The sequence below is a fragment of the Microtus pennsylvanicus genome, chromosome X, assembly GCF_037038515.1.
Source record: "Microtus pennsylvanicus isolate mMicPen1 chromosome X, mMicPen1.hap1, whole genome shotgun sequence".
NCBI classification, from domain to species: Eukaryota; Metazoa; Chordata; class Mammalia; order Rodentia; family Cricetidae; genus Microtus; species Microtus pennsylvanicus.
The window spans coordinates 136845352-136859389 of NC_134601.1; the positions used below are offsets into that span (position 1 = coordinate 136845352).

General features: G+C 49.7%; 1 protein-coding gene across 5 annotated transcripts in view; it reads right to left on the reverse strand.

Annotated features, from left to right (window-relative positions):
- Bcor (BCL6 corepressor) overlaps positions 1–14038 on the reverse strand; it is a 121725-nt gene that overhangs the window by 78072 nt on the left and 29615 nt on the right. The window contains exon 1 of one of the 5 annotated variants that reach the window (XM_075957230.1): positions 12840–13073. The exons of 2 other annotated variants lie outside the window; for them this stretch is intronic. The gene's annotated coding sequence lies outside the window, so the exon portion shown is untranslated. Of the gene's footprint in view, positions 1–12839; positions 13074–14038 lie in introns of those variants that run through there. 2 more of the 5 variants (XM_075957236.1, XM_075957240.1) reach the window with 2 other exon arrangements.

The following is a 14038-nucleotide window of genomic DNA, read 5'->3' on the forward strand; positions in this document are numbered from 1 at the left end:
TCCCAAGCAACTGATACCAAAGACGTGTGCCACCACTGCAGGACCATGGCTCAGGATTTTAAAAGAAGAAAAGCAAGAGATTTTCCACCTTGGAACACAGTCTCACTCTACCCCAAGCTAGCCTGGAATTCCCTCTCTAGTGAATTTCAAGGCTGACCTTGAAATCACAGTCCTGACTGCTAGGATCACAGGTACTGGCTGCCCTGCGACACTTTTCGGCTTATCTATGAATGCTGAATATAAGGCTAAGGGCATAACTCAGTGGTAGAAAATTTATATTCAAGGCCCTGAGCTCAGTCCTCAGTACTGCATAACAACAACAAAAGCTGACAGATCCTATGGCCCTGACGACACAGCAGAAACATAGAAGCTATGGGGCACTACACACGTTCGCAACCACGTTATCAGTAATGGCTCCAAAGCAAGACTGTCCAAATGTCCGTCAACAGAGAAACAGAAAGTAAATGTGTACTCATACAGCGGAATATTATACAGTAGGGAGAAGGGACCAATCGCTCTACACACAATATGTACAGATCTTACAGACATAATGCAGAGGGGGAATAAGCAGACACATAATACACTCCTGTATATTTCATTTCTACAAAGTACCAAATCAAGGGAAGCTAAGTGATACCATTAGAAAGCAGGACAGAGTGGCAATGTGCCTCCAAGGTGAGAAGGCTCGCCAGGTGAATGTGAGGAAGGCTGAGGCGCCTGGTTGGAGGCCTGAGGAGGGCTTGGCGGTGCTGGCTGTTCTGACTTCCGATATGAGTCCTAGCTCCGTGGGTGTGCTGCTATCTGGCTGTATGCTAATGATGCGTGCAGTTTTCTGCCCAGCCACTGTGTTTCACTAAAAATAAAGATTCTCCCAATCCCGTCATCGTCGTCTAATAGGGAAAGGAGGCTGAAAGCACAGGAGGCCTCTGGGAAAGAACTATAAAAAAGATTTATCCAGGGGGTGGGGGGCAGAGGGGTCAGTTAAGTGGGAGAGCTAAACAGTGCTAAGTTCAAGGTGAACCATAGGAAATCAAACCCGGGTTGCTGGTGAGCTCAGAAATCAAGTTGCAGTTGTGTAGACTCCCCAGCAAGTTCCGTCGCGATGGTGGCTGGTTTGGAAGCGGCCCCATGTCCACTTCCAGGCTAGGTTTCCTCACAGGAGGCCAATCACTTCACGTTGACTTTGAACACCCAAGTAAGAGACACTCAGAATCCAGAGAACTGGTAGAAGCCATGCCTGCCCCAGCACCTCACTCTCCCTGCTTAGAAAGGAAAACTTAGATGCCTTTCCACCAGGTGGATTCCTCTGATTGCAATCACTCCAGGCTTCGGTGATTAGATTCCATTAGCTGTGGGAATCAATTGAACAATGACCTTTCCTAAAGAAAAGGGCCAGCTTCCAGAGCTTTGGCTGGCTGTGGAGCCCAAGAATTCAAATGAAGACATGATCACTTTCTTCTTTCTTTCTTTTTTTCTTTTCTTTTGGTTTTCAATACAGGGTTTCTATGTGTAGCTTTGGAGGCTGTCCTGGCACTGGCTCTGAAGACCAGGCTAGCCTCAAACTCACAGAGATCCTCCTGCTTCTGCCTCCTGAGTGCTGGGATTAAAGGCGTGTACCACTACCGCTCACAAGACGTGATCACTTTCTTAAAAATGCTGAAGAGATCCTTTCCACACTACTCAATGACAGCAAGACAAAGACAGGGTAGGTGCAGGGAGCAAGGAGCTACAAAGAGCAACTGCGATCTTTCATCCCTGCCCTGGGTCCCCTGGGCAGCCATGGAGACCAGCCTGAAGGGTTTGTTGGCAGCAGAGCAACAAACAGGTTAGTGCCATCCCAAGACATGCACAGAGATCAGCGGGGACAATTGCTGGCCTTGGGGTCTCCTCTGGTTTTTCCCCCACCTCTGCTCTCTGCATGACAAGTCCAGGAGGTAAGAAAGGTCTCCCTCAAGACACACTTCTCTCTTGACATTGGCAAAGCCTGGGGCTTGTATTCCCAGGTTTCCCAAGGCTGGCAGGAATGATCCATAAGCCACCTTAGGGATGCTGATGCGTAATTATCATATGGGTTTATTTAAATTTAATCTAAAACACAAGATTCCACCAAAGGAGGTTTTATCATTTGATATATGTATTTGTATATATAAATGTCATAGCTAGAGACACACAGTTTTGGTTTGAGCCATCTGTTTTAGATTGGGCTACTCCCCATCCAGCCCACTGCCCTGAACTCCCTTCCTATCTGCATCCTGGTGACTCTGCAACTCATTCCCTAGAGCTGAGGCCTGCCTCCCCAATCCACTGCTATCAGATCACAGAATTCATTGTAGCCAACAGGATGTGAGCAAAGTAACAGTGGCAACTTCTGAGCAGGAGACTTAAGAAACATTGTGTTCTCCTTCTCTCTCATACAGTTTTGCCTTGCCCCAGCTGGGCTGCTGGCTGCTCATCCAGAGGATGAAAGACAGAGCTAATGTGGACACAGCTCTTACTCGAGCCTCTGTGCATTATCCAAACCCACGTGACCAACAGACATTTCCACAAAAGTGCTTACCTGTGCTTTGGGTGATTTCTTCCACGGCATCATTTCAGCAAGAGCTGACTGATACACCACCTAACCATATTCCTCTGCCTACTCAAGACTCACAATGCACTACCTACCTTTTAAAACAATATTATCTCTCTCTTGTTCTTACCCTTCTTAATTTTTCCTTAACTTAGCACAACTTATAATATTCTCCTTTTTGTTTTTATTCTTCCTTTGTAATAAAATGAAATTTTATGATATACAAGACATTGTTCAGTAACCAAAGCATTGGTAGGAGAGTGGTAGGCACCAAGTAATTTTGTATAGATACATAGGCATAATTCTTTTTCTCCTTAAGTCTTTTGTCCAATTTATGGGGGAAGCTCAAAGACTTTATGGTAGGTGAACTTGAAAAAAAGAAAAAAGCGTCTTCTTTTGAGGGGGGCGGGGCTGTGATCTCTCCAGGTGTGGTGGTGTATGTCTATACACTTGAGAGACTGGGGCAGGAGGATGGCAAAGAATTCTAGGCCAACCTAGATTACCTAGCAAGTTCAGCAAGTTCAAGACCAACCAAAGCCATAAATAGTGAAACTCTGCCGAGAAAGACACACACACATACGCAGAGAGAGAGAGAGAGAGAGAGAGAGAGAGAGAGAGAGAGAGAGAGAGAGAGAGAGAGAAACAGACAGACAAACTGACTGAAGGGTACATCATACATTGTTTGTATTAGCATTCAACTTCTAGACTCAAGTGATTCTCCTGCCTCCCCAATAGTCCAGACAGTACGTAGGTACATGCCACCTCACCCAGCTAAAACAAAACATTTCTTAGAAGAAAAAAATTCAGGGAAGTTGAAAATGTTGGAAATGCTGATAAAATTCTACGCCCCATACCAGGGACTGTCTTCAACCTTAGTGGCTTTGTCTATGTGTTACTGGGGTGCTGGGAGGGACTTTAAAAGGATTTAGGTGGCTTCCAAGAGCTGTCAGAACGTTTGACTCTGGCATGGTGCCTGCATCACATGTTAATTAAATTAGATGGCAGAAACACCACAATCTCAAGAGCAGATATTACAGCCTTCAAAGCCTAACATTAAGTGAGGTGTTTTCCAGCACAGAGCAAAGTATACCTCTAAACAAACTCCTTTGTCTTTGCTCAGCTCTCAAGACATGTACCAGTCAACATATCCTATGAGAGGATAGCCTGGACGACTTTATCAGGTGCAGGGGGTGCACCCCACAAAGTTCTCTAACTTGCAGGACAGTAGGAGGTTCATGGAGTCATACCTGCTTCCTCCATCTGACCCTCGACTTTGGTTTTGTTTGTTTCTGAGAGTCTGACTATGTAGCCCTGGTTGTCCCGGAACTAGCTATAGTAGACCAGGCTGGCCTTGAACTCAGAGATCCGCCGGTCTTTCTCCTGAGTGCTGGGATTAAAGGAGTATACCATCACATCTCTAGACATCTCCCTGGGGGGAAAGATCTGGCTTTCTTTATGTAACAGCAGGTTCTATCTTCTAAGATGGTTCTAGCAGTGGGGCAGCAGTTGGTATAGAATGGCGGGATTCACGTGACCTTCCCTCATCATTCCCCCTCCCCCTTTCAGCACTGGGATAGAACCCAGGACCTAATACAAGCTAAGAATAAGATACCACTCTACCTACCACTGAGCCACAGCTCCTACCATCCAAATGTCGCCATTATTTTTAAGATAATAGTCTCATGTATCCCAAACTGGCCTCAAACTCACATGTACCCTCCACCTCTAGAGTGTTATTACTATGCCTATTTTCTTTTGATTATTGTTATATTTATTTACTTATGGAGAGCATACGGTGGTACCAGTTGCCACAGTATGCATATAGATATCAAAGCACAAATCGTAGGTGCCAGTTTTCCTCTGCCAGATGAGTCCCAGGGATAGAATTCAAGTGTTCAGTCTCTGAGGCAAACCCACTGAACTATCTCGCTAGCCCTATGCCTGGTTTTTAATGTAGTGCTAGGGATAAAACTCGGGGTATCATGCATGCTAGGTAAGTACTCAGCCCCCTCCAGTGTCTTAAGTAGGAATGCTAAGGGTTGAGGATTATTGTCTCAACACTGCAGATTGGAAGAAGTATGCTGCAAACTGAGGGCATCACAGGCGAGTACCACCGCCTATCTCTTGCGGTTAACAATCAAACTCCCAAAGCTGTTAACTCAGAGGGGCTTATGCACAAACAGCACAAGGTTGAACCCAACCAGATGTGTGTGGTGTGGCTCAAGTCTCCCCAACTCCCAGTGAGTGCTTTCTGGGTGCTAGATACTATTTTAAACCTGTTATGCCCACCAACTAATTTAATCACCTCACCATTATGAAATGGGCCATGTCGATATTTTCTGTTACACGGCTGAGAAGTGAGGAACCCTGGCTGAGTGAGAGTAACTACCTAGTCACACAGCAAGGCAACTGGTGGAGGCAGCTTTTGAGCCCTAGTAATCTTGCTTCCCCAAACTAACTTCTATGTGGTCTTTACTTTTTAGATGTATTTACCTTTATTCATAGTGCACATGCGCAACTATGGAGGTCAAAGGACAACTTCCAAGAGTTGGTTCTCTCTTTTTACCACCTGGGTTCTGAAAATCAAACTCAGGTTGTCCTGATGGGCAGCAAGCTCCTTTTCCTACTGAGCCATCTCAATGCCCCCCCTTTTTTGTTGTTGTTTCTCTTTTCTTTTTTTACATATCTATTCATTTATTTAATGTATATGAGTGTTCTGTCTTCATGCACACCAGAAGGAATCTGATCCTACTACAGATGATTTGAGTCACCATGCGGCTGCTATGAAATAAAGTCAGGACCTCTGGAAGAGCAGTCAAGTGCTCTTAACCACTGAGCCTTCTCCTAGTCCCTGTTGTTTGTTTGTTTTTGAGACAGGTCAGCACAGGCTGACCAAGAACCCACTTGACACTTGACAGGTGAGGATAACCTTGAACTACTAATTCTTCTGGGTCTCCCTCTTTGATGGGAGATTAGAAGTATTCATCACTGTACCTATTATTTTGGTTTGTTGTTGCTGCTGAGATAAGGTCTCAGTCTGTAGCCCAGGCTGAACTTGAACTCATGGAGATCCTCCTGCCTCAGCTTTGAGAATGCTGGGACTATAGGCATGAGTTACTACACTGGGTAAGGATGAGGGATAAGAAACTGCTGCATCGCTGGGCAGTGATGGCGCACACCTTTAATCCCCCGCACTTGGAAGACAGAAGCAGGCAGAGCTCTGTGAGTTCAAAGCCAACCAGGGCTAAACCCTGTCTCGAAAAAAAAAAATTAAATAAAAAAGAAAGGAAAAGAAAGGAAAGGAAAGAAAGAAAGAAAGAAAGAAAGAAAGAGGAAAAAAGAAATTACTGTATTTATGAGGTTAATACATTCCTTGGTAACAATTTAGGATAAATGTAACAGTTTAGGATAAATTTAAACTAATTCAGACCTTTGAAAGGCTTTTGAATTCTTTGCAATAGGCATGTCAAATAAATAGTGTACCTTCGAAAATGTGCCTTCCAATACGGGTGTTTGTGGCACTGGTCTTTTAATTTTTCTGTGGGTTTGTACTTCTTCAAGGTAAAATTCTATTTGTTTCCAACCTCCTCTTTTTCAGGACAAATTAAATCTTTTTTTTTTTTTAAATCTTCTTAACTATCCTGAAAAGTTGAATTAGGAAACTAAAGGGAGCAGGAATCTTGCAGACAGGTAGCTAACAGTTGGGTGGGAGAGGCCTACACTTCTCCCCCAGCATCCTTTGAGATCCTTGGAGTTTTTTGCCATGTAGCCACCATCCTGGCACATATCAGTAACCCCAGTATTTAGTAGGTGGAGACAGGAGGGTCAGGAGTCTAAAGCCAACATCAGCAACATGAAACCTTGTCTCAAAATAAATACTGCTTCCCCATCCCCCACCCCTGACAAAAAATTTTTTTTTTGTCATGTACAGGTATTACCCCTAACATCTGCAACCAACATGATCTAGTTGTCTGGGTGGGGCCTTGGGGAAGAAAACCTATTTAGCAGACTGTGCTGAGGGCATTTGTGGCAATCCATCTTCATGTAAGTGGAACATGGGTTAAAAAGACACCACACGCTGAAATAAGACAACTGTTGGAGCCCTCCTGTCTTCCAGAAGCTCTGGGCATCGCAAGCCCCTGTGTAAAGCATACACATGAACTGGCCGTAGTGGCGTCCACCTGTAACCCAGGACTCAGGGGAATTTAGCAGGAGTTCAAGAATACCTGGCCTACATATTGAATTCCAGGCCAGGGGCTGGGCTACCACGTCTCATACTGCTCCCTCTACTTCATGTCTGCCTGTCTGTTGTTCTTGCCCACGTGCACGTGCGCGCACGCGCACACACACACACACAGACAGACAGAGTAAAAGCACAAGCTCTCGACTTTTGAGTGAGAAAGCAGATTCCTGGAAACCGTGGCTGTTCCTCCTGCCTCCCTTGTACAAGCCATCAGCATGGTATTGAATAGACCAAAGAGACTTGAGCTAAAGGATGGTGAATGAGTGACTGAAGCATTCTCCCTCGATACCCATGGAGAAGCACGTGACTCGACACCCACCACCCGCCCCCTAGTTCTATGTATAGGGAACTTCCCCTTCCCAACCTTGACTTCCGCAGACAATGATCACATTTTTGTGCGGTACAGGATCTAAGTCACCAAGTGTTCACAAACACTCAAGTCCTGAAGCTAACATGCAGGGACTCAGGCTATCCCAAGCCCCCCCAAGCCATCTGATGAAGGGAAGGGACCCTGCTATTGGCCAACTCGTTCAGTCTTTTGGGAAGCTCTCACAGAAGCCAGGAATTAGCCACCTTTAAACCTGAATGGGGAAGTACTGTTCTGAGAGGCCTGCAGAGTGGCAGGAGGGCTTCCTGGGACTTAAGCTAGCTTCGGGGAAGGGTGCCCAAATTTGGGGGCAATGAGGTCTGAGTAGTGGGCTGGAGAGGGCACACTGCCAGCTCTGGCTGGCCTGGAGCCAAGAAGTCTGACTGAACTTGGGCCAGCCCTGTTGGCCCACAGACTCAGTAAGCTCACAGCTCCAGCGTTCCTTGCCTCTTTGTTTGCGCTGCCCTACAGTTCCCTGGTAGTGTTTAGGAATGCTTTGAAGGTTCCAGCAGGTTTCGCCAGTGCTGAGGGAAACCAAGAGCAAAGGCTGGGCCCAGGCCAGGTGGCTTGAAGGAGGGCACCTGTGATCACACTGCAACACCCCAACGGGCAAGTGGAATCTAGGGGGCACAGAGGGAGTGTGCCCAGGGGAGGGAAGATATATTTAAGCTAGTTCGAATTCTCTACTGGGAGACTCCCCTCACAATTCGAAACCGAGGAGATTCACAACTTTGTTTTGTTAAGGGAGTCAGTATTCCCTTATCACGTGTATGGTGTGTGTGTGTGTGTGTGTGTGTGTGTGAGAGAGAGAGAGAGAGAGAGAGAGAGAGAGAGAGAGAGAGAGAGAGGAGTTGGGGGGGTGGAGCACAAGCTATTCTTTTCTGTTGGCGGAGGGCAGCAGCACAGGCTAGTCCTGACTAGAAAAGCTGCCTTCTTGATTTGCATCAAAATCTCTGGCTTGCCTCCCCCCCCAGGGGAAATAAAGTCAGGCAGGCTTTCCAAGGAAGGGGAAGTAAAGGGCCCATGTGACCTCTGCCACCATCTACACCGAACAATCTGGAAGGCCCTGGAGCTTAGCCCCAGCGGGGTGGTTCACTTCAGATTGGCAGAGGTTCCTAGTCGCCACAGGCTGCCTGTGGTCTTACCTCCCTTCAGGAATCTAGCTGAAGGCTAGGGGTAAAAGTGGAGCTCTGGAAGAGGCTGACTTCCTTCTCAGTCTCAGCTCACTCACTGTGGGCCTTTGTTGTCCTCCACAGAAAAGGTAGGAGCATTTTGAGGATTCTAGCTCTGGTGGCCCCAGATGCCCAATATACTACTTTGCATACAGCAAGTCTTAAAAATGGCTAAAAGTTTCGCCCAGGAAGAGCAGTTTTGTTCAATCAGGAGTTCCTTTAGTCCTCTAACTCTGTGTCCTTGGTACTTGGGTTCTGGTCTTACTTTTTGTCACATTGACCCAATGTTTTCACCCTCAGAATCAATTTCCTCCACTGAATTAGCCAGGGTTCAAAGCCCCTAGGCCTTTCCAGGTCTTTGGCCACCTTTCTTTGCAGGCAGCTCTGATCATCTGGATCCCATGTAGGGGCCAGCAGCTTTGGCTGCATACTCTCCTGTTCCTTCCGCTCCATGTAACTTGACCATACACTTGGTCCTTGGGCTCTTTGACACATCTGTTCCTTTCTGTCTCCACAGACATTTATACAGTTCCAGCTCCGGAGTACATAGGCCTGTATAGCACATGAGCGATGACTCCAAAGCCACAAGGGCGCTTGGGTCATTTTTTTTTCTCTGCAGCTAGCTATTGTCTAGAGCTCTGATAAACCTCCCCCTCGCTCCCAGATGATGACACAGGCCTGGTTTAGGGACATGTGGTCTCTGGATTTTCCTTCATTCCCATTTCTACTTGTTTCACTGTTGGCATTGATGTGGCCTCTGAAACTCTGCTTAGGGTAAACAAAGTGATCCGAGGGGTCCCTTTCTTCCCACTCTCAGAAAAGTCACTTTCCCTGCTTAAGTAATGACCGCCTTTTCCTCCCAGCTTCCTGTCAGCCTACGTATATTTAGTGCAAGCTGCCCTGGGTAGAGTTTAATTAGGTACCAACTCACCCAGGGGCAAAAACCAAGGACCCCTCTCAGGTTGAACAAATGGGACCCAGGCCTGATGTAGGAGCCTGTAGTCAGCCTCCCCTGGTTGGTAAGTGACTGGCGGCCAGCAGGTAGAGGGCTATCCATTCGCAGCTAATGATCGCCTTAGGCACCAAATGATGGAAAATCCAGGCCGGCTGGCAAGCTGCAGGGCGCAGCCAGGGACAATTGTACGGACCAGTTTAAGGGCGGCCGCAGGGAGGGATGGCAGAAGGAACATAATGTGTGTGTCTGTGTGTGTGCGGGTGTGTGCATGTGTGTTTTCTCCCCCCAGCCTCCCTGCTACCTTTCCCCAGCTTATGCTCTTTTCTTACATTTTTCTCTTGTTTCTAGCCCATGCAAGTGGAAATTAGAAAGGTCTTTGAATCCATTTATTTGTTTTAATAAAGACAGCATTTTAAGCAGCATATTTGCAGCAATTGAGTGTTAAACTAAACACCAAGCCAGCTAAATGTGTTAGGGGGAATGAAAAGTCAGTTTACAAGAAACATAATTAACACGTTCTTTGACTTTCTCTAAGCCTTTGTCTGGCTCAGGACAAGACAGAAGAGCCATGATCAACTTTAATAAAATGAAAGATCATATCCAGGCAAAAGGGGGTCAGGAAAGTTCGGAGTGGAAACAAAGGCAGAAGAAGGGATTTGGGGCATTAAAAGATATATGCTTTAAAAAGACATCTTTTGTTTCTCTACGTTAGTCAACAGCCATTTTCTCCTTCCCAATAGGAAGACTCTAGCTTGGACTGTACCTGTGAACAGTCACAGAAGCACAGTCCTGGAGGGGAAGGGGGGGACACAGTCCTGTGAGGAGAGAGGAGGGGGGACTGTACCTGTGACCAGTCACAGAAACACAGTCCTGGAGGGGGAGGAGGGGGGACTGTACCTGTGACCAGTCACAGAAACACAGTCCTGGAGGGGGAGGAGGGGGGACTGTACCTGTGAACAGTCACAGAAGCACAGTCCTGGAGGGGGAGAGGAGGGGGAACTGTACCTGTGAACAGTCACAGAAGCACAGTCCTGGAGGGGAGAGGAGGGGGAACTGTACCTGTGAGGGGAGAGGAGGTGGGACTTTACCTGTGAGGGGAGAGGAGGGGGAACTGTACCTGTGAACAGTCACAGAAACATAGTCCTGGAGGGGGAGGGGGAAGGTCGAACAAGGCACCCGCAGGAAATGCAGGGGGGGGGGTGTCAGGAGGCTGGGAAAACCGGGCTAAAGGAAATTCCCATGACACAAAACGGGAGTCTTCCCATGGCCCGACTTCCAATAAACTGTTCCCCTCCTCAGCCCTTGGAGAAAGTGAAATAAGACATTAGACTTTCAATAATCTCATATGGTGATGATCAATCAAAACCCAGAGGAGAAGGCCAATTTATAGAAATTGTATCTGCTTCACTGGGCGGCTGGAACCAGGGAGCTGAAAAGAACACTGTGGCCGCCTTTGATGTGTGAAGTTGCTCCCAAATGACAAACGCCAAAAAGCACTGCCTGTACACATGGGGTCTTTTCAAAGAGAGGGTGCTCCACAGAGGGCTGTCCTGGGCCTCTCAATGTGGGGACCTGTCTAAAGGGAAAGCACATGCTTAGGCCACATCAACGCTATTAGTTTCCATTAGCTGCTGCTTATTTTAAGTCGGAGTTGCCATCTTTCTTATTTGTTTTATCGCCACTGAAGTTTATTTACTGAATTAACTTTTAATGGACCCTCGACTTTGTTCTTCAGAATTAGCTTCTAATACTTGGGCCTTTTTAGCTAGGCCCCCTCCAGGCTTTGTGATCAGCTTGCCTTTGTGACCCTCAGGCCCTGTCCCCTCCACCCCAATCCTGGAGGTGAAGAGCTCAGCCTCTGTTAACTCCTTGACTGCTGGTGTCTTTTTTGTGTAGCTACTAATCACCTCCTTTTGATCACTGCCAAGTTCTCAGGTTGAAGGAAGGAAAAAAGACCTCTTGACCATTCTGACTGGCTTTCCACATGAGCCTGAAAATGTCGACAAATTTGAAACATCTGCCGGGCTGCTTTGGTCTGATTGCTAAAATATGCCAACCTCAAGCCCCCTCCCCCCGCCCTTTTTAATCTGTTTCATATTCACAAATTAAGCATTTAGTCTGGGTAATAAATCAGGGCGGTTTACGAGGCTCACAAGAGACAAACAAGCGAAAAGGGCGCAACACAAGCCCTTGGAAGCGGAGCTGCCAGAGCCGGGAACTCCACGCACTGGAACTCCTAGGGCAGCCCTGGTGCACCCCGAAAAGACTCCCACACCCACTCTTTGGCGGGTCGGGGGGCCTAGTAAGGTAGAGGGTACAGATGAACAGCCCTAGCATAGGCCCACACGCCTGGAACCTTCCGCGATAATCTGGAGTACCTGGCCTGCCCCAGCTCCGTGCAACTGGGCACCCTTGCCCTGCAAGGAAGCTGCTGCTGGCAAAGGTGAACACCTCACCCCACCCCGCACACACACCCTGTAGTGGGCCCATTAAGTCTCTTCCCCACAGAGATACTGGGTTCCCCTCCTCCACCCTCTCCTATCCGGCTGGGCTCAGCCTTAAAGATTTCCAACCCTACACTAACCAAGGAAGAAAAAGACTCCCTCCATGCCCACACGTGACTGCCACCAAGCCTGGGCATGAACCTCTCTGGGCCCGCTCCCTCCTCCCAGGTTTCAAACCTAAGTAGCCACAAAGCTACTTTCAGATTCAAATGCAAAGCGGATGGCGCCTTTTGAGTGGATCCAGGCTTTACAGAGGAGCTGGAAAGAGGACCAAAGACACAAACGGGACGCGTCCAGCCCCGGTTTTAGTGGCCACGCAAACTCGGGGGGGGAGGCTCTTATTTGTGCGTTTCCCGCCTTCCCTGGATCAACCGTGAGAAGTGGACCTGGACCAGAGGTTTCGGATCAGTCCCAGTCCAAAACCTTGAGAGACTTCCCTCAGAGAAGAGTGGCTCTGGGGTCACCTCGATTGGGCCCTTTGTAGGCCTGCTATATACTCAAGTTCCCTAACGACTGGTGTTCTTGATGCTATCACGGGACGCGGTGGGGCGGGAAACCGGGGATCCTGGCTGTACAGCCCACCCCGAACCTAGGGAAAGGGAAAGGGTATAGGAACAATTCCCCCAACCCGCAACATAGCACAAACGTCGCCCTTCCTCTTTCCCTAGCACACATTCCAACTGCGAAAGCCATTACCGCCGGCGCGCGAGAGACTTTTAAAATATTTACAGCCCGCTCTCCGCACGGTAGCCTGATCCATCTTGTGGGCGCGGAGGCGGGGCGCTCAGGCGGGGGAACGGAGCCCGGGTGGGGGGCGCTAGCTGCTTCTCCCCACCCGCCGTCCCCGGATCCTCTCGCTGCTCCCACTTCGTAACCCCGGGCTGGAGAAGCGACCCGAGCTTGTGCGCAGCGCCCCCGGGGGCCCTGGCCCGGCCGGAGAGGGCGGGGGGGGGGGGACAGAGTCCGAGAGAAGGGAGGGCGGGGAGGCTGATTTAGAGGTTCTCACCGGGAAGCGAGCAAGGCACAGACCTGAGAGCCGCCGCGCGGTGAAATCCGAGGAGCTCTCTTGGCGAGGAGGGGCTGTCAGAGGCCATTTATCTCTCGCCAGAGTGGAGGCTCGGCTCCCACACCGCCCGCGAGTAACAATGGCAGCGAGCAGCAGCTCTGCACGCGCTTCAGTGCATGAATGGATTGCGGAAGATGCCTGCGCTCCGCTCCGCTCGGCTCCCGCGGCTCCTCTAGCGCCCCTCCCCGCCCCCGCCCCCGCCCCCGCCCCCGCCGCCTCCCTCGGCCCCCATGGGCGCCTCGCCTCTCGGGGTTCACAAGTTGGGCCCTACGGCGTGGTCCTTCTCACTCAACCGGCGCCTCCCCCTCCTCACCCCGGTTCCCCCAAGCCGTTCCCAGGGCCTTGGCACCTCGCCATCGATAGTCATTAGGGGCTGAAACTTGACACTAGCCTTCCCAGCCTACCCGACGCAGCCACCCCCGCCGGCTCGCTCCCTTTCTCCCGGCCCTGGCAGCTCGCGGCAAGTTTACTTTCAAGGAGTTGGACCGTGTTTCCGCCGCAGAGGCCGACCGCATGCGGACCGGAGGGGGGGGGAGAAGGGGTGTGTGGGGAGGAGGGAGTCGGGGCTCCGAAGGGTGTCACCTGCCCTGAGGCCTAGGGTGTTCCCAGGTGTTCGCTGGCTTTCAGCCCAGTCGCCACTCCCAGTCCGCTGATCCACAGCGGGTCCTTGCATTTGGCACGTGCGCATGCACTCTGGGTACTCGGACCCCAGCCCACATGTCGCGCCAACTTTCCGATAGGCCGCAAAACAGTGTGCCCAAATTCTTCACGGCGACTAACAAGTCTCCAGAGTGTTGGGAGAGGTCAGCCGCAGACGTGTGCCCCTTCGACTCTGCATAGGAGGTCTAATAAAAGTCCCTCGCCAGTTTCGGCCTGGGTTGGAACGAAGCAAACCCTAGCCCTCCGGGGTTCGGATCTAATAGTCCTGCCAACAGTTTCTAAAGACTGGGGAACCCTCTAGAAGTGGATATCCACAGCGACCTTAAGGCAGTGCCTAGTAGCCCGCGGGAAAAGGCCAGGTTTCAGGAAGCCAGCCACACGTGCGCAAAGGCGCACTCAGGGAGGCAGAGCGCGACCCGTGGACCCAGGAGACTAGTGAGGACAGGCGAGAAGCTGGCAGTGAGACAAAGCCAGAGAACGCCAGGAAGGCTCAGCCGCAGAC